Here is a 24242-nt window from a genome sequence, read left to right on the forward strand (position 1 = left end):
TCCCGTTTCTTTGCATGCCTGCGAACTTCTTAATAGATGCCAGACATTTTGATGTATTGTGTGATGGATATTTTTGCATTCTTATAAATATCTTTGAGTCCTGAGACACAGTTATATTACTTGGAAACAATCTGATACTTTCAAGGCCTATTTTTGAGATTTATTGGACAAGACTAGAGCAGCATTTAGTCTTAGGTTAATTATTCCCCATGACTGAGGCAAAATCTAAGTATTCTATCCAATGTGCCATGAATTATGTTTTTCCAACCTGGCTGACAGGAACAGGCACTATTCCCAATGTTTTGTGAACTCCTAGAAATCTCCTCCTAATCTTTCTGGACAGTTCTTTCCAAGCCAAAGAGTAGTTTTCTCATACACATGTACTCATCACTATTCTGCTTCAAACTTAAAGCTCAGCAGGCCCCTGAGCCTCTCTCCGTTGCAGTTCCTCCTCTCCAGAACTCTGCCCTGCAAACTCTGCCTTTATCTCTTCAGCCTATCAGCTCCATATCCTCAATTCACAGGGTCCACTGGCCCAATCTGTGTTCCCTTTCCTACACATCAACCTGAAAACTCATTCAGAGCAATAAGTTGGAGCAATTTTAGAGCTTATCGTGTTTGAGCCTCATGCTGCAGAGATCACTTTTCTGAATTTGCCTGGTCTCTAATGTCTTCATAATCGTGTTTCATATAGTTTGACTTTTATTTTCCCCTCATTGTTTCATGGTGAAGAGTAAATTTGGTCCCAGTCTCTCTATACTGGCCAGAAGAAGTCAATTATTTCTTTTTGAAAATTATTTTCTTCTACCACATATCCTCAATATGAGGAGGAGAAATAAATAAATAATTTTATCCTTACAGGAAAATTGACTAGTTAAGTGACATCTATCCAGACAGTACAAAGCTTCAGTGGAAAAGTGGGAGAAACTGAGTGGCCTTCTACAATGTTTAGACTCAGAAATGCAGAACTTTCTGGAATAGGATAACATAGGGAAAGTCAGGGAAAAAGATGCTTCTGAGCAAAGACTGGGATTGTGAGTCCTCTGGAGGATAAAAAGAGAGTGTGTACAGGAACGCACATGGCATTCACTGAAACCCGCCCCCTTCCTCCCCAGGCTCTAACTGCTGCTTCCTCCGGCACACTGAGCAGTCTGAACCGCTTCTGCCCTTGCTCCTGGTCTTCACTCTGGTCTCTAGCCAGTCTCATGCCTTTCCCCCATTTTCTTCCCAAGCCAACTCTCTTGTCTCTCACATCATTTGTCTTATTCAGTTAAAGAGGTGGGCAGGAGTTGGTCCAGAAAAGCTGCCCTCCACTATAGTTCCAAAGGCAACAACCTTAAAAGAGAGGACAAGACTGTCCAGGACCTTTATCAGTTTAGACGGCTCAGTGTAACTGGTGATGACTTTCTGATTATTTTTTTTTCTTTTATTTATTTATTTTTTGGTCAAATGGATGTGAATTTCAGTCTTAACCTAAAAACATGTGCCTTCTGGGAGGGATAAATTAGGAGGCTGGTATTAACATACACACATTGCTATACATAAAATAGATAATCAGAAAGGACCTACTGTATAGCACAGGGAACTCAGTATTCTGTAATCACCTACATGGGAAAAGAATCTGAAAAAGGATTGATATATGTATATGTATAACTAACTCACTGTACTGTATACCTGAAATTAACACAACATAAACCAAATATATTCTAACATAAAAATTTTTAAGGACTATAAAAAATTCAAACCTGTGCCTTCTGAGTACCCACATTTAGATAAGGGTAAGACTGAAATACAGGTAATACCTTACCTCTTTTAGGTAGAAAAATGAGGTTTTAAATAGTGTCTTTCAACTGACTGACTTCAATATTCAGTCTACTCTGACAGTACGTCTTTTGATCACAGCAGTGTAAAACTTAAAGAGAGATAACAGAAGTAGAGTAAAACTCAGAAGAAACACAAGACATTCCTGAATTAATGGAAAGATGCCATAGGTCAGATCACATTCTCAAAACATGGCTACATGAATTAACAGGCCATTATAAAAAGACTAACAACAACAAACATTAGTTCTGATTCCAATACCAAAACTATAAAAGAATGACACCTTTCATCACAAAAGGATCCAATTGAAAAGTGCAGAGGATTTTCTCCTCTTGGAGTCATCACAAATTTATTTCTGCATGGGACTATGCAGCATAGAAAGAAATGGCTGAAAATTCAGTTCAAAAAGATACTTGGTATCACACAGAATTTTTAAACCTTGATTTAAAGCTGGTTTCATTTAAACTGATTTATCTATGTAGACAGAAACAATATTGTAAGATATGTAGATAGATGGATTATAGGTGGATGTAGAGACACATAGATATCTGCAATATATCATTATTTTCACATTATTTTTTTCTTTGCATTGACCAGTAAGTACACTGGGAGAGTAGGACAGATCATGGCTCAAGCAGAGTTTTAACAACAGTAACAAGAGATAGGCTAATGTCTGATTTAGAGAAGCATCTCCCTAAGCATGGTCTGAGGAGTAGCGACATCATAAGCATATGGGGCACATGTGCAAATACCCAGGCCCCTCCCAGACATAGCACATCAGAATCTCCAAGAGAGTAGCCTGGATTCTGCATTTTAACAGACTTCGCTAGTGTCCTTACTTCAAATTAAGACTTACTCCAGGTTGCAAGCATAGACTCTAGAGCCAGACTTCCTGGGTTCAAAATTCAACTCTAGTGAATAGATAGATCATTCCACCTCAGTTTCCTCCTCTGCAAACTGGAGGTGATGGTATTAATGGTACCTACCTCATAGGATTAGAAAATAACTAGATGAGTTAACACAGAAAGTCCTCAGAATTGCACTGGGCACCATATAAGTGCTAGCTGTGCAAATACAACAGGCATGACTTAGCCAACCAGGCTCCAAATTACTACATCCAATAAGTACAGGAATTCAATGGGAACACAATATCAGCAATAAGTTACGGGGAGTGAAAACACATGTGGGACCCTTTGCATTCCCTTTAGCATACCATCTGGGGGTCCTCTGTGGTGTCGCATTTCGCTTTGACTGGCAAAAGACACCCTGTTGTGAAGCTGTCTCTTGCTGCCCTGGAAGATATGGCCTCAGGAGAAAGTTATTAGTCGCTCAGTCATGTCCAACTCTTTGCGACCCCATGGACTGTAGCCCACCAGTATCCTCTGTCCATGAAATTCTCCAGACAAGAATACTGTCTTGTCTGGAGTATTCCACAACTCCACAGGGTAGCCATTTCCTTCTCCAGGGGATCTTCCCAACACAGGGATTAAACCTGGGTCTCTGGCATTGCAGGCAGATTCTTTAGCATCTGAGCCACCAGCCCTGCATCTAGAAGATATGGCAGTGCCAAGTAATTCCCCTTCCATAACCAGAACTTCAGTGCTCTCCTGAAAGTTCTACTGAATCCTGGGGCATTGCCCTCCCCAAATAAACACCATATGCCTCTGATGCAAAAATGATTCTTCATTCATCTCTCGTCCAGAGGCCTCGGCTAACCCGGAGGTGTCCTGATTGCCTAACCACCCTCTGGATCTCATGTGACTCAGGAGTTTCGACCTCACTCTTACTGTCAGGAATTCATGCTGGGTTGGCTCCATAATTTGAATTTTAGTGTATGTGCTGCTGAAGTGAGCACAACTCCACAGTTTCTAGCAAAGACTAACTCTTCAGAAAAATTAGTGGAGGAGATTCTCAATAAATGGGATTCAGAAACTGTTCTTATAAGTCCTTGAGTCAGACAAGATGGACAGCTGAATATAATAAGCCACTGAATGACGTCCCATCTGTGACTCTACAATTTCTCATCCACCACAGGCAGGATGTGACACGTGGGACAATGAGAAGTCTGCCAAGGTGTGTGCCAAGTCTCTTCTGAACCAGTTTCAAGTGATCAGCCTCCTCCAGCCTCTGCTTTTCCATCCAACCTGACCTCCTGGTCCATAACTTCCATGTCTCTCTAGCTCCCTCATCCCTCTCTAAATTCAGTCCCATTCTTAATCGATATAAATATCCACATCATAAAGCCCAACTTCCTTAACTCTACCCCAATCTTCATGCTCTCCCCCTCTCTCCCTCTCTCTGCCCCAAACATACTGAACTGCTTGCAGGTTCCCAAATATGCCTCTGTCCCTCTCCGTACATCTTTCCGTATGCTGTGTCTTTTCCCTAGGACATCTTTCTCTCCCACCTTGGCCCCACCCATCACTTGACTCATGTCAAATCATTTTCTCAGAATTCACCTAAGGCATCACCTCCTCCAATGTCTTACCTAATCCAGTCCCTCCCAATTACACATCAGTCAGGCCCTTTTCCGGATAAGGCAGTGGCACCCCACTCCAGTACTCTTGCCTGGAAAATCCCATGGATGGAGGAGCCTGGAAGGCTGCAGTCCATGGGGTTGCTGAGGGTTGGACACGACCGAGCGACTTCACTTTCACTTTTCACTTTTCACTTTTGTGCATTGGAGAAGGAAATGGCAACCCACTCCAGTGTTCTTGCCTGGAGAATCCCAGGGATGGGGGAGCCTGGTGGGCTGCCATCTATGGGGTCACACAGAGTCGGACACGACTGAAGTGACTTAGCAGCAGGCCCTTTTCACACTGTAAGTCCCAGGTATTCATTGTCTTTTCTTCTGAACTCTAAATCCTTAAGGAACCATGTTTTGTTCATTCTTGTACCACCAGCCCGTAGCTGAGGGGTTTACACTGGTGCTCAATAGGTACTCAATACTTATTAGAGATGAGTATGTGGGGTGGTGACCATGTATTTGAGACCACCATGGCTGGGTAGTTCCATGGAAAGAACACATACTTTGGCCCCAGATACACCCAGGCTTAAATCACAGGTCGATCACTTGCTGTCCATTATGTTGGTCAACAAATTACTAAACTTATTTAAATCCAAGTGGTACATCTGCAAGTGAGAATGATAATCCTTACCCTTCAGATACATTTTAAAAATATTAAATTAGATAATATATTCTAATCATTTACCCAGTGTCTGATAATAAGGTAGTTTTTAGTATTATCATGTTAATGATGAGAATCAGAATTTACTCCTCTATAAATCAGATCAAAATCAGTCATAACTCATAGACAATGTGTTGCAAGTACCTGAAAGAGACTGAAGTCTCACACAAGTATCTGAGAATGGCTGCACACACCTGAGGGAGACTCTCGGGATACTAGTTCCAACAAATCAAAGTCTCTTCAATAGCCCAATTAATTTCAAGTCATTTGGTTCAGCTTTCAGTCAGTGTCACTATGGAAGAAATTCTCAGATGTGCTGACAGTAGCATGGTCAATGTAACATGATAATGCTAATTAATTACTATCCCTGATGTTGTTGGTGTTTAGTCATTAAGTTGTGTCCAATTCTTTGCTACCCCATGAACCATAGCCTGCCAGGCTACTCTGTCCACGGGATTTTCCAGGTAAGAATACTAAGTGGGTTGCCATTTCCTTCTCCAGGGGATCTTCCTGACCCAGGGTTCAAATTCACGTCTTCCGTACTGGCAGGTGGATTCTTTACCACTGAGCAATGGGAAGCCCATTACTAACTAAACGTGGTGATAAATGCTACATATGTCTTTTTTTCCCCCTTTTACTTAATCCTTAAAACTGATAAGGCACTCACTGTTGCCCTTATTTGACAGTTGAGACTTCCCAAGGTCACACAGTGACTGAGTAGGACACTGCCTCCAAGATTTCAGAGGCAGAGTCACTTTGCTATCCTTTTTGGTGTGATAACTCACGTTGATGGCATGGGGGTAACTTGAAAATTTGTCACCGGAAAGTTCGTCTACCCCTAATTTGGTTAATTTTGTGATTTGAATAGTCTTCAGCAGTGGATCAGAGAGGCTTTTGACTTCAAACTTTCCACTGGAGCTGGCATTACCATGGTCTGGGACCTGCTATGGATCATAGTTCAAAACAACAAGGTTTTAGTTGCTGCTTTTTCAGGCGTGAAGTCATAGACTAGAGACTCTAAAAAGGCAGGGCAGGCATTGTAATGAAGATGCAGGTTTCGGTGCTGGTGAAGGAACTTCGATTCCCATCATGGCAGGGCATGGCTATGTCAACTGGGGGTTATTTCCACTGTGTAGCTAACCTGATTCTTTGAGCAAAAGCAGTTGGTTTTTCTGTGCCCAGTGCCATAATTCCAACCTCATAATTCTCTAGTAGGAAAGTAGCTTATTCTTAATCCATTAGTTCTATAATTCATTAGTTTTTTTATTAATTCATTCATTTATTTAAAATTAATTCAGAATGCAATTCATCAAGCACTTGCCATCTAATGGCACAGGGGCAGGCATTACGCTACAGGGGCAAGAATAGATTTTTCAAGTCAGGTAAACATGGCTTCGTATCCTGCTTTGTAATTTACTAGATAATAACCCACACTGGTATAAATGGATATTAAGGGCTTGAGTTTTGGAGTCAGACAGAACTGGCTTTAAAATTCAGCTCTCCCCACTTATTAGATCTATGACTTTGGACAAGATTCTCTGAGCTTTAGCTTCTCCACCTATAAAATGGAAAGAATAACACCTACCTTATAGAATTCTTGTGGAGAGTTAAAATGAAAATGAATATAAGGCACCCAGTATAGTCCCTGACAGAAGGTAGATGCTCAATAGATTTACTTCTCTTCCCTCTCGCACTAGGTTCCAAGCACTGTAGAAATAGATACATTTGAAATTTATAACTTCCATAGAAAAAGAGAATAAAGGGAAATGAAGCTAACATACTGAATATCTACTTTGTTCTAGGCATTTCCATGTGTTGATACCACTAAGTTTAAATAAATGCATACCTACATTTATTCACTCATTCATTCATTTATTCACTCAATAAATATTTCTTTAGCACCTGCTGTATTCTAGGCACTTGCCTAGGCCCTGAGTGAATGAATGAATAAAATGGACTAAGTCCTGGTTGAGCTTACATTCTAGAGCCCCATATCCTTTGTGCCACACCTTGCTGCATAAATCGCTTTGGAAATTAAAAATATAAAGAGAATATTATGTCCAACTTAGAAATCAGGGAAGTTTCATGTAGAAGGGAAAAGCCTACCTACCCTAGACCTCAAAGGACCACAGGGTTCAGAGATGTATGATGAGAAGAGGGGTGGGTGGAACCAAGTACACAGTCGCTTAGAGGCAAGAAAGGACAGGACCTGGGAGGAGGCGGGGAGGTTGACCTGATCATCAGGTGGGGCGGGTGAAAGTGAGTAACAGGAAAACTTTCAGAAGCATAAATGGAAATCGGAGAGCGGTTCATACTGAAAAGCAGACTGAAGAGTCAAAATTTCACTTGTAGAATGCTAGAGTAATTTATTGAACAAGGAGGTAGCTATAATATGATTAAGGAGTTGCTTCACATGTTTTAATTGGACAACAGTGTGTAAAATAGATTAAGAGAGGCAGGGAGACACTGGAGATAGTCTTAGGAGGTTGTTGATCAAACATTACTGGGTATGCTTGGAGATTTCAGTTGTTGTGTTTTGGCCAATGGCAAAACAGATCATCAGAAAATTCAGATAGATTCTTTTTCATAAGCGTTTACACAGGTAAAACTGGAGTTTTTTTAAAAAAAGCTAGGAAAGAAAATCTGTTCAGCTGAGAAAGCACTACATGCTGTCATGGAAGGGACCAATTCCTTTGATGTATGAAAGATACTCAGTCGTGTCTGACTCTTTGCAACCCCATGGACTGTAGCCTACCAGGCTCCTCCATCTGTGGGATTCTCCAGGCAAGAGTACTGCAGTGGGTTGCTATTTCTTTCTCTAGGGGATCTTCCCAACCCAGAGATTGAAGCCGGGTCTCCCGCATTGCAGGCAGACGCTTTACCCTCTGAGCCACCAGAGAACTCTGGGAGTTGGTGATGGACAGGGAGGCCTGGCATGCTGCAGTCCATAGGGTCGCAAAGAGTCAGACATGACTGAGCAACTAAACTGATGAAAGATACTTGGTGTCTTCAGTAGAAGAGCAAACTAAATTAAACATAAGGAAGGGTGCATATATGCACAGTCGCTCAGTCATGTCTGACCCTTTGTGACCCCATGGACTGTAGCCCACCAGGCTCCTCTGTCCATGGGATTCTTCAGGCAAGAATACTGGAGTGGATAGCCATGCCCATCTCCAAGGGATCTTTCTGATTCAGAGATTGAAACTGTGTCTCCTGCATCTCCTACATTGGCAGGTGGATTCTTTACCCACCAAGCCATCTGGGAAGCCCAGGTGGGGTAAAACCTGAGACAACAGGCCTCACGGCAGAAGTTTTACACTAAGTTGATTCCTCAGTTCAGTTCAGTTCAGTCGCTCAGTCGTGTCCGACTCTTTGCGACCCCATGAATCACAGCACGCCAGGCCTCCCTGTCCATCACCAACTCCCAGAGTTCACTCAGACTCACATCCATTGAGTCAGTGATGCTATCCAGTCATCTCATCCTCTGTCGTCCCCTTCTCCTCCTGCCCCCAATCCCTAGCCCAGAGCTTTAAAACGTCTGCAAGCAAATTCTGATTCCTCAATGGCTTTCTGTAATAAAATTCCTATCATAAAATAAGAATTAAGTTAAACATTTATGTGAGAACACTTGCAAAGTGACAGATACTTCCAGCCCATTTTTGGCCATTACAGGAAAAAAAAAAAAATGCGTTCAGTGCAGTTGATGTTCTTCCTGGTCAGGAGTGCTACTGGCCCAGGTTGCTCTCAGCTGACAGACAGCAATCCATTTGCAGGTCAGCAGATGTCACACAGCATTCTGCCTTCAAAACATTACCCACTTTGCTACCTGGGTTTTCGCAAAATCGAACTCAGACTACTCCGGATTGAGATTATTATCTTCCCTTCTCCCAACTCCTTCCAATTCCATCCTTTCTTCCCCCAGCCTTCTATTTATTCAACAAAAACTGCTCTAACACTACTCTGTACTGGGATCTCTGCTGCAGACACCACTAAGCAACAAAACCTTGGAGTCACCTTTAACTCCTCCCTCTCTCCCAGCTCTCACACTTCCCAGCAACGAAGGCCTCTGAGCCAACCTCCCCCAAAGACTCCTAACTGATGTTCATCACTCTCCCTGCACCTGCGCTCTCCTCTAAGCTCTCTTCCAGGGATGGATCCAACCTGGAATCTTTGAAAGCCTTGCCACTCAAGGTGTGGTCCACAGATCAAACCTGGCTGCCAAAGTTATCACCTGGGAGCTGGTTAGAAACGCAGACTCTAACAACAGAATCTGCATTTTAACAGAATCCCCAGATGATTCATATGCGCATTGGAATTCCAGACCCACTAGCTGAACACATAGATCTGATCCTGTCATCCCAGTTGACATTCTATTATCAGGACCAACAAATTAGAGCCCTCAGGCCTCATCCGCTCACCACCTGTTTTTGTATGGTTTGTGAAGTAAGGATGGTTTTTACATTTCTAAATGATTGAGAAAGAAAATAAAAGAAGGATATTTCACAACACAGAAAAATTGTACAAAATTCAAATTTCAGGGTCCCTAAATACAGTTTTACTGGGACACACTTTGCCCATTCATTTACATATTGTCTACAGCTGCTTTTGCAGTAGGATAGCACAGTTGAGTAGCTACAACAGAGACCATTATAGCCAACAAATCCTAAAATATTTACTTTTGGGCCCTTTACAGGGAAAGTTGGTTGAGCCTTGTTCTAAGGAGAAAAACACATGGTTAAAAAAAAAAGAAGAAGAAAAAGATCTGCAAGTTATGAGGTAAGAAGGAAAAAAGAAAGGCCTGAACAAATGCTTTCTCTCCTGCCTGCCCATAACAGGTGCCATGGCTGCTTTACCATCCCATATGTCATGCTATTGATATAGTCTTTAAAGAATGGAGAAAGATTCCACTATTTTCCTTCCATTTCATGGCTGCTGATTTCCTTCCTTAGAAAGACAGAGAGTAGGTTTTAAACAAGATGAGAGAAAATTATCTTGGGGGTTCAGACATGAAGTGGTGCTCATGAGGGCATTGAGTGGACTGTCCCCACTTAGGTTCTTACCCCTAAGGCCAAAAAAAAAAAGACATCTCCTGGCTCTGGAGAGCTACACGAATCACCATCACCACAGAAGCTTAGCACTCTGCTGTGGACAAGGACTCTTCCACTGGGAGGAACGTCTGAAAATTCCAAAATTCAGTGTTTTAAATGTAAACAACAGCCCACCTGCAGGCCGTCCCCTAGGCACATTCTCTGATGTTATGGCCCTCAGTTCAGTTCAGTCGCTCAGTCATATCCGACTCCTTGCGACCCCGTGAATTGCAGCACGCCAGGCCTCCCTGTCCATCACCAACTCCTGGAGTTCACCCAAACTCATGTCCATCGATCTATGTCCCTAGGAGACATTAAAAAAGATCAGTTCAGATTTCATTCATTTGCCAAATGCAGACCCTTTTGGAGTAACACTGTCAGAGCTATTTCTAGTGGCTTGCTCTTTGCTTAATTGATACATTCCGCCAGAGTCACTTTATACCACTGACAAGCAGGTGTAAGAAAATAGTCGGAATTCCAGTTCCATTCCAGAATGAGAAAGAAGGGGAAGTTCATGGATTAGGAACCTTCCAGAGAAGTTGTCACAGAAGCACCGAAGAGCTTAAAGCCAGAAAGCAGTCGCCTTTTCATTCTTCTTCCCCCATCCTTATCTTAACATTTTCTGGAACAGCTAACAAAATGATTTTGCACGTACCCAATAGCGAATTATGCTACCAGTTGACAGCTGAGTCAAGTACTTGAGTAGACGCCTGGGCTGAAAGAGCAAATCAAATATGGCTCCTCTCCTGGAGAAGTTGACTGACTTGTAGAAAAGTCAGAGGCAGACAACACAGTATCTAAAGCGTTACAGTGCAGAGCGACCAAAGGAACCGTGTGAGCCAGAGGGACACTGAGCTCAGGCTGATGGGGTCAGAAAGGTTTCCCAGAGACAGCATTTGAGCTGAGCTCTGAATCTGCCAGATAAAGGGCCCAAGTGTGAAAGTGAAAGTCACTCAGTCCATGGAATTCTCCAGGCCAGAATACTGGAGTGGGTAGCCTTTCCCTTCTCCAGGGGATCTTCCCAACCCAGGGATTGAACCCGGTTCTCCTGCATTGCAGGCAGATTCTTTACCAGCTAAGCCATAGGGGAAGCCACAGAGGGCCCAAGGCCAGGATTAAAAAGCGTATTCAATTTCTGTGCTTGTGATGGGTCTGTTAAGATTTTCTATTTCTTCCTGGTTCAGTTTTGGAAAGTTGTACTTTCTAAGAATTTGTCCATTTCTTCCAAGTTGTCCATTTTATTGGCATATAGTTTCTGATAATAGTCTCTTATGATCTTTTGTATTCCTGTGTTGTCTGTTGTGATTTCTCCATTTTCATCTTTAATTTTATGGATTTGATTTTTCTCCCTTTGTTTCTTGATGAGTCTGGCTAATTGTTTGTCAATTTTATTTATCTTCTCAAAGAACCAGCTTTTGGCTTTCAAGGCACAAAGATATCAAAGATGAGGTGGTTTAATCCATTTGAACTGCTCAAGGGGAGGGGCAAGAGAATAAAGGAGAAAAGCCAGAGTCAGGTAAAGAATGGTGTGTTTGCTATTCCAGAAAGTTCAGACTTCGTAATGAAGACAAAGGGGATGTATGGTAGTGTTGCCGGTGGGGCGACATGATGACAGTTGTAAGTTAGAAAGCAAATTAGCACTGAAGGAGGGAAGGCTGGAGGCAGGGAGAACTGTGAGAACGCTGCAGGGAAGAAATGATGGTGACTATGAGGCAGGAGAAGATGGGCCCCTCCCACCGCCACCCAGGGTAAAGCAACTGGACATTCATTCCTCTGGACTGAAACTCCAAGGCAAGAATAGCAGGACAATTAAGGAAGAAGGCTGGGCTCTGCCCAGACCATATATTTCTTATTCCTGAAGTCAGAAGACCTCCCTGACCACACATGAGCTGGAAAGGCTCCTTGGAGGGCAAAAGGGGGTCATGTCAAGGGATGTTCCCTACCCACACACCTCTTCAGTAAAATCCATTTTGGCTAAGAGATGCACGCACACACATGGAAAGATCCTGAGAGCTATCAAATGTGGACTGTGAACCAAGCAAATCAAATGATTGGCTAAAGGAAAATCCATTAGAAACACCCCATAAAAGTAATTCAAACTTCCATGAGGGTGCAACTCAGGGACTCTGAGTCTGCCCGGGTGTCTATCCACATACTGTACTTTTTTTCCTCTTAATAAATACTTTACTTGTTTCACTACTTTCCACCTTTGTGGGAATTCTTTTCTGCAAAGGCGAAGGACCAGGGCCCTGGTCACTGTCCACTGGTCTAGTGGCTAGGATCTGGTGCTTTCACTGCTGTGACCTCGGCCCATTCTCTGGCTGGGAGCCCAAGCCCTGCTCCAAGCCACTGCAGGCCAAGGGAGGTCACCCGAAATCAACTAGAACCATGGGGAAGACAATGGAGATGGAAAAGAACACACCCCAGGCTACACCATAAGGCCATGCAGGTTATGCCCTGCACAAAACATTCTTCCAAGAGGTAAGTGGTTGCTAAAAATCACACTGTGGTCTGCTGGCCAAGTATTGTGGGACAGCCTTGGGGAGGAAACGGATCCTTTTTTTTACTTATAAGCCAGACATTTTGTTAACAAAGGTACCATTTTGTTAGTCTCACAATGTCATCATATGTATAGGCAATGTTGAAGACCCCATCCAAGACGAACATATTCTAGAGAATTTTAGGGAAGAAAGCAGCTGATCAGCTACAGGAATTAGACATAGAGAGTCAGAGGGGTCACTCCCAAGTTCAGCCTGAGCACCTTGTCATTCGCTAAGGCAGGAAGTACTTTTTCAGTCCTAGCCCATCTCCACTTTGCCTATTCAACCCAACTCCTTTTGTGCAACCACAAATTTCATACACACATTCAAATAAATCTGTTCAAATAAAAAAGAAATACATTTTATTTGTATTTGCTGTTTTTCACCTCTGATTCTTTATCTTTTTCTGCTTGTATTTACACCACATCTGAAATAATATGGCATAACAGGAAGAAAGTGTATTTTATCATGGGACAAACCATAAATCTCAGTTCTGCCAACAGTTATAAGACCCTTCACTCTTCTGAGCCTCAGTTTATTCATTTGTCAAATGGAGATAATGCTTATTTGTAGGATTGCTACACAAGCCAGTGAACATAAGCCACCTCACCTAGCATCTAACACATACAAGCAAACACTCAATACTTCCAGCTACTGTTGGTGTTACTTACTGATCAGATGTTCTGTCACTTCCTTCCTTCTCCACTCCCATTTTCTGTTTCTATGTCAAGCTCTCTAGTCCTGTCAGACCTTCCTTTTATACAGTCAACCTTAAGATACCAGTAAACAGCTTGCAGAAGTGCTTGTCTAGTGGTCAAACTTTCCCACCTAAACAACTTCTCAAACGTGCAAGTTCACCTCGTAGATTGCCACTGAAAATTCTAAAAACAGATTAAAAATACAACTCCTGAAAAATAACAGAGTTCCAGTGGTGAGGATTAATAACGTATAGGCTCATTTGGGAATTCTTCCTGGAATTTATCAGAAAATGAATAAAAGTGATCGAAGAATAATCCAGATCTTTTTAGGCTATGTAGCTTAGACAACTTTTTAGAAGCAGTGATAACTTACATAGTCTAATTTTGAGCATGTTAAATTTATACTATGTGAACGATACTATGTTAGATGATTTAGGGACATCTTAAGGAAAAGGAAAGCATCTCTCCTCTTGGGAAATGGGACTTTGCTTTCTATTTCCAGTTAGGGAAACTGAAAAGTTGAATTCTATTTCAATAAAACATTTAGGTAGGAAGCAAGATCTTAACCAAGAATTTTTAGTTAATCTTCAGCAGCCAGTGCATAAAAAGATGTTACTGGAAAAACTTTCAGATTTGTTTATCCTTAAATAATGTGGTCCAGTTTCATTCTGAGAAAAAGAAAATAAATTCCACTGCGGGGTGGGGGGGAAGGTTTGCATGACTGGCTGAGTCATACTGTGTAGATTTTTTCCAGTAAGCTACATTATACTGGATGCTGTTCAAAAGGGAAAATGTCAAACACACTGGGGTTCAGTCTGGCATGTGGGTGGGTTTACTCAAGCACAGAAATCAAATATAGGCATTGGAGCCAATACTTTAGAAAACAACAGAATGGCTTATAAATCAGAGCTGGAATTTCCAGAAATTCTCTTTCAGCTGAATCCTACAAATGTAATATAAATGAGAAATACACAAGTGTGTATTCTAATGGCATTTATTGTAATTCTTTCTTAGAAGCCTAATGTAGAAAAAAATTTAGACATTACAAAATTCAGCCTTCCTCTCATACAATAACTCCTATGAGACATATCTCTGAAAAGTTTTCATACCTCTGCTTAGAATCTTCTGGTAGTGGAGCGCTCCCTGCCTTGTAGCCCCTCTTCCTTGGTCAGACGATGCAATGCAGAGGAAAGACACTGGAATGATGTAAGTCAAGGTGATAACAGTAGTTACATATGGATGGTGACATTATGGGGTTTGTTGCTGCTATTCTTCTGCTTCTCTGTATTTTCTAACTTTACTATAATGAGTTTGCATTTCCATATTGCAAAATTATAAAGAATTCAAATACTAACTAAAAGATTGTTCCAATCCCTTAAAAATCAAGCCAGAGTAAGATTAATTGGCTGCAAATTAAGCACTGAAATGCCCAACACTTCAAAAATCCGTGACTAGGGATTATCAGTTTCAACCACACCATTATGTCAACAAAAGTGCTGTTGATCAAATTGTTTTCAGCTCAGTTGAAAGTATTAGTTGCTCGGTCATGTCCGACTCTTTGCAGTCCCATGGAATTCTCCAGGCAAGAATACTGGAGTGGGTTTCCATTCCCTTCTCTAGGGAATCTTCCGAACCCAGGGACTGAACTTGGACCTCCTGCACTGCAGGCAGATTCTTTACCATCTGAGCCACCAGGGAAGCCCATATTGCTCTTGGTTAAATTTTATCTTTAATCTTCCCAGGTGGTGCTAGTGGTAAAGAACCTGCCTGCCAATGCAGGAGACACAAGAGATACTGGTTCGTTCCCTGGGTAGGGAAGATCCCCTGGAGGAGGGCATGGCAACCCACTCTGGTATTCTTGTTTGGAGAATCCCATGGACTGAGGAGCCTGGTGAGCTATACAGTCCCTGGGGTCACACAGAGTTGGACATGACTCAGGCAATTTAGCATGCAAGCACAGAAATCTGAATACAATTTTACTGTAGAACTTTACATTTGTCTTTGGTAAGTTTGATCATATGGCCTTGGTTTCTTTCTGCTATGAGGTCTGGAGCATTTAAGATGTTGTAGGAGATATGAGATTCCTGAATGGGAAAGATCATGTTGTCGAGGGAAAGATCATGTTCTCCTCATTACTGTTTCCACACCCACGCCTTGCAAGTCCTTGGGCTTCCCATCCTGTTCCCAGTAAATTATTACCCAATTCCTAACAAATAATATACTTTAAAAGAAATCATAGGCATTCAACATCTACTATGTGTCTAGTGCTTTCACAGAGATTCTTCCATTTACTCCTCAAAATAATCCTGATGGTGCACGCATGCTAAGTTGCCTTAGTCTTGTCCAACTCTTGGTGACCCCATGGACTGTAGCCCACCAGGCTCCTCTGTCCATGGGATTCTCCAGGCAAGATAATGAAAGTGGTTGCCATGCCCTCCTCCAGGGGATGTTCCTGACCCAGGGACTGAACTGGCATCTCTTGTGTCTCCTGCACTTGCAGGCGGGTTCTTCACCACTAGCACCACCTGGGGAGATTTGACCTTGTTGGTAGGTACCACTATCTTCATTTTTAAAGTGAGAAAAGATCTTAGATGAAAGTAACTTTCCTTAGGTCACAGAGTTACTCATTGACAAGGGTAAGATTAGATCCTACATCTGAGTGGCTTTAATACAAGTGCTGCCTCTGGGTATTTATCAACCTTGGCTGCCTGTCCTTATCCTTGCCTCTCTGGTCTCAGTAGATGCTGTCACTTATTCTCTGATTTACAACACTGACCTTGATGCTCAGACTTTTGTCCTTTGTACCATTCACACTAATGCTGGAGGCAGTGCTTTCCACTTGTCTAGAATTTGAATCTCCAACATATGAGCATTATCTTAAAGATCTGTAAGAGATCACAGTTGTTCATTTGTGTCTTTTGCTAACTTTAAAACTTATGAAATACCAAAACAGATTTTTTTTCCATCTTACATATTTTCATAAAGATAATCTGAGTACTATATATTAGAAAACAATTCTTCCTCTTGTGCATGGACCTATTTTAATACATTTTGTCAGATACCTTGCTGAAATCAAGACCAACTGCATTCTCCTGCTCTATAACTTTAGTAACTCTCAATAACTAAACAGAAAATCCAACTTATACTGAACTGTACCAGCTCATGAATCTAAACAGTTCAAAGACAGAACTGAGTTGATGCAGACTTTACTCAAGTCAAGTCACCAAAACCTGGTCTCTCCATTTTTTGGTTTGGTGAAGTTTTTGGTTTCAATCTCAGTCTTCACCAGAGAAGGCAATAGCAATCCACTCCAGTGTTCTTGCCTGGAGAATCCCAGGGATGGCAGAGCCTGGTGGGCTGCCATCTATGGGGTCACACAGAGTCGGACACGCCTGAAGCAACTTAGCAGCAGCAGCAGCTCAGTCTTCACATGGTACAAAATAATTGCCAGCATTTCCCAACCTACATTCTTCCATATCTACTGCATACAAATCACTACCACTCTTTTAGGAATTACAGGAAGCACATATATAAGTAAAAGAGAGCCCTTGGCTATACAAAGACAGCATAATCAAATATGTGCTTTACTCACGCCAGTATTCTGGCCTAGAGAATTCCATGGACTGTATAGTACATGGGGTCACAGAGTCGGACACACCGAACAACTTTCACTTTCACTTAGTATAATACTGAGTCTGGACTGAATTTAGAGCTTGTCCTTGAGTAAGTCCTTCAAACTCGGTTTCCTTAATTACAAGATGAAGTTTCTATGTAGTTCCTGAAATTGATGAAATCTGAACATTTAAATGAGATGATGTAAATATTGGGTTGGTCAAAAAGCTCGTTCCAGTTTTTCCATAAGGTGTTATGGAAAGACCTGAAAGAACTTTTTGGCCAGCCCAACAAAAGGCTGAGCATAATACCAGGAACACCGGAGGTGTACAGCATCTTGGCAAAGACAAGTATACAAACAGTGACAATATTAGTAGAGATACACAGTCTACGATATCAAGATAAACTAGGAGTCAGAGGCTCATATTTGGTTGGGATTATGGTGCTAGAAGGCAATGGCACCCCACTCCAGTACTCTTGCCTTGAAAATCCCATGGACGGAGGAGCCTGGAAGGCTGCAGTCCATGGGGTCGCTGAGGGTCGGACACGACTGAGCGACTTCACTTTCACTTTTCACTTTCCTGCATTGGAGAAGGAAATGGCAACCCACTCCAGTGTTCTTGCCTGGAGAATCCCAGGGACGGGGGAGCCTGGTGGGCTGCCGTCTACGGGGTCGCACAGAGTCGGACATGACTGAAGTGACTTAGCAGCAGCAGCAGCAGCATGGTGCTAGAAGGCAGTTCATAATGAGATAGTATCAGAGAGTGAGTGAGAGTGAGAGTGAAGTCGCTCAGTCGTGTCCGACTCTTTGTGACCCCGTGGACTGTAGCCTACCAGGCGTCTCCGTCCGTGGGATTCTCCAGGCAAGAATACTGGAGTGGGTTACCATCTCCTTCTCCAGGGGATCTTCCTGATCCAGGGAACGAACCCAGGTCTCCTGCATTGAAGGCAGACGCTTTAACCTCTGAGCCACCAGGGAAGCGTAAAGTAGTATGCTAGCATATAAAGTAGTATGCTAATACAGTTAAAAGACAATGCAGTAGAACGTCTTATTTAAACTTTTGATAACAGAACAACACAGAAGTGGAAATCTCTGTGAAATCTTTTTTCTCTTTTTGGTAACAAAACATTAATACCTTATACTAGTGTGATACTATAAGGTTTAAAGAATAAAATACAGAGCTACACAATACACTTGAGATAGGAGAGACTGTCCTAGAACTTACAGGTCAGAAGCAGATCTTAAAAGGATAAATGAAATTTTGAAAAGTAACTCTAAAAGAGCACAGCTTAGGGCATACTCAAGCTACAACTGGGGTGTGTGCGTGCTAAGTCACTTCAGTCGTGCATGACTCTGAGACACCATGGACTGTAGCCTGCCAGGCTCCTCGGTCCATGGGGATTGTCCAGGTAAGAATACTGGAGTGGATTGACAAGCCCTCCTCCAGGGGATCTGCCCAACTCAGGGATCAAACCTGCGTCTCTTATCTCTCCTGATTGGTGGGCGGGTTCTTTACCACTAGCGCCACCTGAGAAGCGCACTACTGGGGTAGAGGTCGTCAATAGTGGTGACTGGAGATAGACTCAGAGAAGCCTGAAGCCTGTTGTGGGGGGCTCTGGATGTGAGGAATCTGTGTTTAATTCATTGAAAGAGACCTCCCTGAAGGTTGTCGAGTAGAAGAGTGGCAGGACAAGGGTTATATACATGGCTATACAAAATGGACAGAAGAGCCGGGGCACAGAAGGCAGAGACAAAGCAGTGCCAGGGTGACAGGGCGGAAAAGATTCACAGAAATAAGATTTCAGGGGTAATATCTGCGAGGTTCATCAACTGATTGGATGTTAGGAATAAAAGAAAGTGAAGACTCAAAGTGTACTTGTCTTCTAATCTGGATGTCTTAAAGAATAAAGATGCCATTTAGAGAATTAAAGAACAAAAGCAACTTGGGGATGTCTAGGGGAAAAGAGGAAGAACAATGAATTTGGTTTCTGACATGGTAAACTCAGGTACCTATGAAATATCCAGATGGCCATGTTTCAAGAGGAGTTGAAAACATTTGATTAGAGCAAGAAAGAAAGATGTGGACAGGAGAGAGTTCCATTTTTTAATTCTTTATTTTTTCTTCCCCTGCCAATTTCTGTTGTTGTTCAGTTGCTAAGCCATGTCCTACTCTTTGCCACCCCATGGACTGCAGCCAACGAGGCTCCTCTGTTCTCCACTATCTCTCAGAGTTTGCTCAAAGTCATGTGCATTAAGTCAGTGATGGCTATCTAGCCATCTCATCCTTTAGTTTCTAGTTTGATATATAACCTGAATTTCCTAGCACTTCACCAATCTATAGCCACATTAACAATAAGGACACAACTTTCACTGGTTATTGCCCACATACTGACCTCAGAAAGTCTCCTTGACCCCCACGTCCACCCCCTCAGGAAGAGTGGTCCACAAATCCCCTTCCTCGGGGGGCATGGCTGTGTCCCCACGGGGTCTGCAGCCGCCTTCTGGTGTGGCCTCCGGCACACTGACACCCTCATGCATGACAGTCATGGTCTCCAGAGGTGTGAGAGCACATCTGTCCCTTTAGTGTCACTCCACTCAAAGGATCCCCAAAGCAGGGCTATCTGTGCCTCAGGGATTGAGAGAAACTGATGAGTCAGTCTATAACTCTTGTATGGGATCCACACAAGGATCTGTTAAAAATGGACCACAAATTCTGAATGTAGATTACTGTTCTCAAAAGACTCCTCAAAATAGACCTATGTTGAATGGATCTTGACTAATTTACAAGACACTTAGGTGTGAGCCATAATTAAATACTTTTGAATAAATGATTGAATATCATTCATAGACACTGATTCACAACTCAGTAAGTCAATCAATGTTTAAATCAAACATCTAGAGTCTCTGCTGTAAAACCGCCATTAAAACTTTATCTTCTTATCTGTTGTATCTTCAACATTTTTGCATTCTAATTATGAGAAATAATTGAGAAAACAATCTCCTTTCCCTGAGCCGTAAGAACCCACAGAAGAACATATACATTTATTCCACATTTTCTTTCAGTGAATAAAACAAATGAACTGTATCAAATGATTCATGGAAAGCCAAGAAAACAGAGCAAATGTTATTGCCTTTCTTAGACACAGTGTTACCCACAGTTCAGATAGGATGGTAATCTCACACTTCAAAACTCTGACTTCTGAGCCAGGATGTGATGCAGTGAAACTAGAAATTCTATAAACTAAGAGGTGAGAATCCAACTTGGTACACTGAAATCCCAAAAGAACCAAGAATCAAAAAACAGACAAAGCACAAGCACTAAGTGAGCTTGACTGTCAAGGTAAAGTTTAAAAAAAAAAAAGTGGCAGGGGAGAGGGAGTTTTGATTCTAGACAGCTTTTCGCCAAGGGGCTTTTGCATTTGGGGCCAAGTTGTCGGTTACTATAGGCAGTTAAGTAAATCAGTGTGTGATTATTCTGACATGTGCAGAGCACCTTGCCTTTAAATAAAATTTTCTTATACCATATTTCATTTCATCTTCTTAAGCAGAGCACAGGATGGAAGACATAGGTGAAGAAAATGGTTCCACATATAATCAAGCTGCCTGATAAATTTTGTGGGTATGGAGCCAACGCAGTGCTATGAATTCCAGTCAATGGGTACCTATGTGAAATCTGTGTGCTTTAAACATCTGGAATACATAGAGCTTGTGGTTCACAGGTGCTGAGTTTAGCAGATGTGCGATAAAAGGTATCACCTTACCACAGAGTTTGTATAGAGTAACCTTCTGAGGCGATTCACACAAATTCTTGTGTGAGGGTAAAATACGGGGTAACACCAATCTGTCAGTTTGGGAGAGAGTGAGCTCCCTGCCTCTTACTTCCATGAAGGAGGCCAGCTCGTGTACAACCTGTTGGCCCCATTTAATTACCCAGGTTTATTTGTCCTGGCTGGGAATCACGAGTAAAAATTGAAACGCTCTAGTGTTGCACCTGAGAGGGTTTATCTCTCTCCCTGGGAGACAGCCAATGTCAAAACTATAAACAACCCGATACCTGAAATAGGCAGACAGCTCTTAAAAGTCATAACACAAACAGAGTCTCTGTTTACATTTCCTTATGTGAGTGAAATACCAACGCACACCAGAAGTCTTTGATGAGCTTGGGGTTTTTCCACGCACTCACACACACACATCCTGCCTCACACCCAGCCCCTTGGTCGACCCCCAGACCCCTTCCTTTCCAACACAGCCATTCAGCCCACTATACATCTGTTCTGTGGGAACTGAAGCCTCCGGGAAAGTACCCAGAATGTACTCAGATGTGGACACATATTTTCCAAGCCTGTATTCTACAGGTGGAGAGTTTACTGTGCTCCAGGTAGCATAAGATCAGTAGGCACGGTGTGGCCAACACTCATATTCTTTAGTAGCTTCAGTAACCCTGAAGATAAATTATCCAGAACAACCTGGGAGAGGGTATGACTTTTTCCATTTTATAGATGAGTTAATTAAGATGCAGAGATATAAATAGATTGTTCAAAGTAAAGTGGCTTTTAAGTTACAAAGTAGACTATGAATCAGATGTTCCTTACGCCAAACTCTATGTTCTTGCTGCCATACCACTCTTAGCTCTCCCGTCTCCTTTAACTTATCTATTGATGTCAATCAGTATTTACTCTGATGCTTAAAAAAATAACCCTGTCCAGTGAGCGTGCGTGTGTGCTAAGTTGCTTCAGTCCTGTCGAACTCTTTGCGATGCTATAGACTGTAGCCCGTCAGGCTCCTCTGTCCACTGCGTTCTCCATGCAAGAATACTGGAGTGGGTTGCCATGCAGGGGGGATCTTCCCAACCCAGGGATCAAACCCACATCTCTTATGTCTCCTGAATTGGCAGGCAGGTTCTTTACCAGTGGGAAACCCATTGAGTGCACATATAAATCAAATAAACAACCCAATCCAAAAAAAGAAAAATCATCAAGCAAAGTACAACATCCCTACTTATCCACAAAGACAGTTCATTTTAATAGATCCTGTGACCCACTCAGGTTTCCTGAGAAACAACAAAGTTATTTCTCTGAGCTACTATTCATTTTCCATTTGATATTTATTTCCCAAACCCATGTCTGAACTGCAATTCCCACTGAAATGCAAACATAACTATTTGATGTTCAGAACAAATACATTGTTCTCAGAATAAAACATCAATTTACACACACTTTAAAAAAATCATTTTAATGAATCAGATACCCAGAGCTAAGCATCAGCGCATCACTGTTTCCAGTCCAGCTTTTGCAGTTTTCCCTGCCCTCTCCACAGTATTATTATGACTGTGCTCTGTGTCTTATGCTCTTTTCAAACAGGGAACCAAGTTTGGAGTGATCCTCTGGATCAGGATTTGTTTTACTGAGTCTGAAGTTGAAATGAGCAAATTAGCCATGAGAAAATACAATCTTATTTTCTTAACAATTATAATGCTCACTTGAAAAATAACTGAAAGATGCCAGCACCATTCTGGAATTAAGAAATAAAATGAATCTATAATGAGCACGGTACCAAGCAATTCTCCATTGTATACAGAACTAATCAGGAAGCAACAGTTAGAACTGGACATGGAACAAGAGACTGGTTCCAAATAGGAAAAGGAGTACGTCAAGGCTGTATATTGTCACCCTGCTTATTTAACTTACATGCAGAGTACATCATGCAAAACACTAGGCTGGAAGAAGCACAAGCTGGAATCAAGATTGCCAGGAGAAATATCAATAACCTCAGATATGTAGATGACACCACCCTTACTGCAGAAAGTGAAGAGGAACTAAAAAGCCTCTTGATGAAAGTGAAAGAGGAGAGTGAAAAAGTTGGCTTAAAGCTCAACATTCAGAAAACGAAGATCATGGCATCCAGTCCCATCACTTCATGGGAAATAGATGGGGAAACAGAGGAAACAGTGGCAGACCTTATTTTCTGGGCTCCAAAATCACTGCAGATGGTGATTGCAGCCATGAAATTAAAAGATGTTTACACCTTGGAAGGAAAGTCATGACCAACCTAGACAGCATATTCAAAAGCAGAGACATTACTTTGCCAACAAAGGTCCGTCTAGTCAAGGCTATGGTTTTTCCAGTGGTCATGTATGGATGTCAGAGTTGGACTGTGAAGAAGGCTGAGCGCCGAAGAATTGATGCTTTTGAACTGTGGTGTTGGAGAAGACTCTTGAGAGTCCCTTGGACTGCAAGGAGATCCAAGCAGTCCATTTTGAAGGAGATCAGCCCTGGATTTCTTTGGAAGGAATGATGCTAAAGCTGAAACTCCAGTACTTTGGCCACCTCATGTGAAGAGTTGACTCATTGGAAAAGACTCTGATGCTGGGAGGGATTAGGGGCAAGAGGAGAAGAGGACGACAGAGGATGAGATGGCTGGATGGCATCACTGACTCAATGGACATGAGTCTGAGTGAACTCCAGGAGCTGGTGATGGACAGGGAGGCCTGGCGTGCTGCAGTTCATGGGGTCGCAAAGAGTCGGACACGACTGAGTGACTGATCTGATCTGATCTGAGGGACACAATGTCTCTACCTTTGACTGTTTCTAAGAAAAGATAAAGTTAAAACCTCTTCTTCCTAGAATTTTGTACAAGGCAGAGGATGTGGACTTAGGGTCTTGAAAGCCTCTACCCAGACTCTATGATCCTAAGGCCATTGTTTTCTCTTGATTATGCCCTTCTACTTAAAGCCATCTAGTGTCTCCTATCGTCTACAACATAAAAAGCAAGTCCCCTGGAATGATTTTCTAAGCCCTTTGTATATTACACAGTCCTCATGCCACTTACTTCCTCACAAATTTTATTCAAGCATCACCAAATTACTTCCCTATTCCTGAAGATACCATGAAGTTTCAAGTTTCTGTTTCCATTCATTCACTCAGCAAATACATATTGTCTGACATATATCCTCAAACCTAGTAGCAAGCAAGAGGGTTATGATGGTGTCTAATATTTAAATACTATTAGCGGCAAACTTTTCTTGTATGTTCAGGATATACTGAGTCCTATGTTAAGTATTTTACATATATTATATTATAATAAATACTTTACACATATTATAATTACTTATGAGCTTCTCCAGTGGCTCAGACAGTCAAGAATCCACCTTCAAAGCAGGAGACCCAGGTTCAATCCCTGGGTCAGGAAGATCCCCTGGGAAAGGGAATGGCAACCCACTCTAGTATTCTGGCCTGGAAAATCCCATGAACAGAGGAGCCTGATGGGCTACAGTCCATGGCATCGCAGAGTTGGAC

The 24242-nt window shown here is 42.2% G+C and overlaps 1 long non-coding RNA gene across 4 annotated transcripts in view; it reads right to left on the reverse strand.

Moving 5' to 3' along the window:
• The window catches only part of LOC147371271 (uncharacterized), a 213010-nt gene that overhangs the window by 36176 nt on the left and 152592 nt on the right, over positions 1-24242 (reverse strand). For 2 of the 4 annotated variants that reach the window (XR_015163392.1, XR_015163395.1), the window contains exon 5: positions 14444-14530. The exons of 1 other annotated variant lie outside the window; for it this stretch is intronic. This is a non-coding gene — a long non-coding RNA (uncharacterized LOC147371271). Of the gene's footprint in view, positions 1-10231; positions 10401-14443; positions 14531-24242 lie in introns of all 4 variants that reach the window. One more of the 4 variants, XR_015163394.1, reaches the window with a different exon arrangement.

Source organism: Bos grunniens, chromosome 5 (assembly GCF_055505025.1).
Source record: "Bos grunniens cultivar Pamir isolate PY7600 chromosome 5, Bosgru_T2T1.0, whole genome shotgun sequence".
In the NCBI taxonomy this organism is placed as follows: Eukaryota; Metazoa; Chordata; class Mammalia; order Artiodactyla; family Bovidae; genus Bos; species Bos grunniens.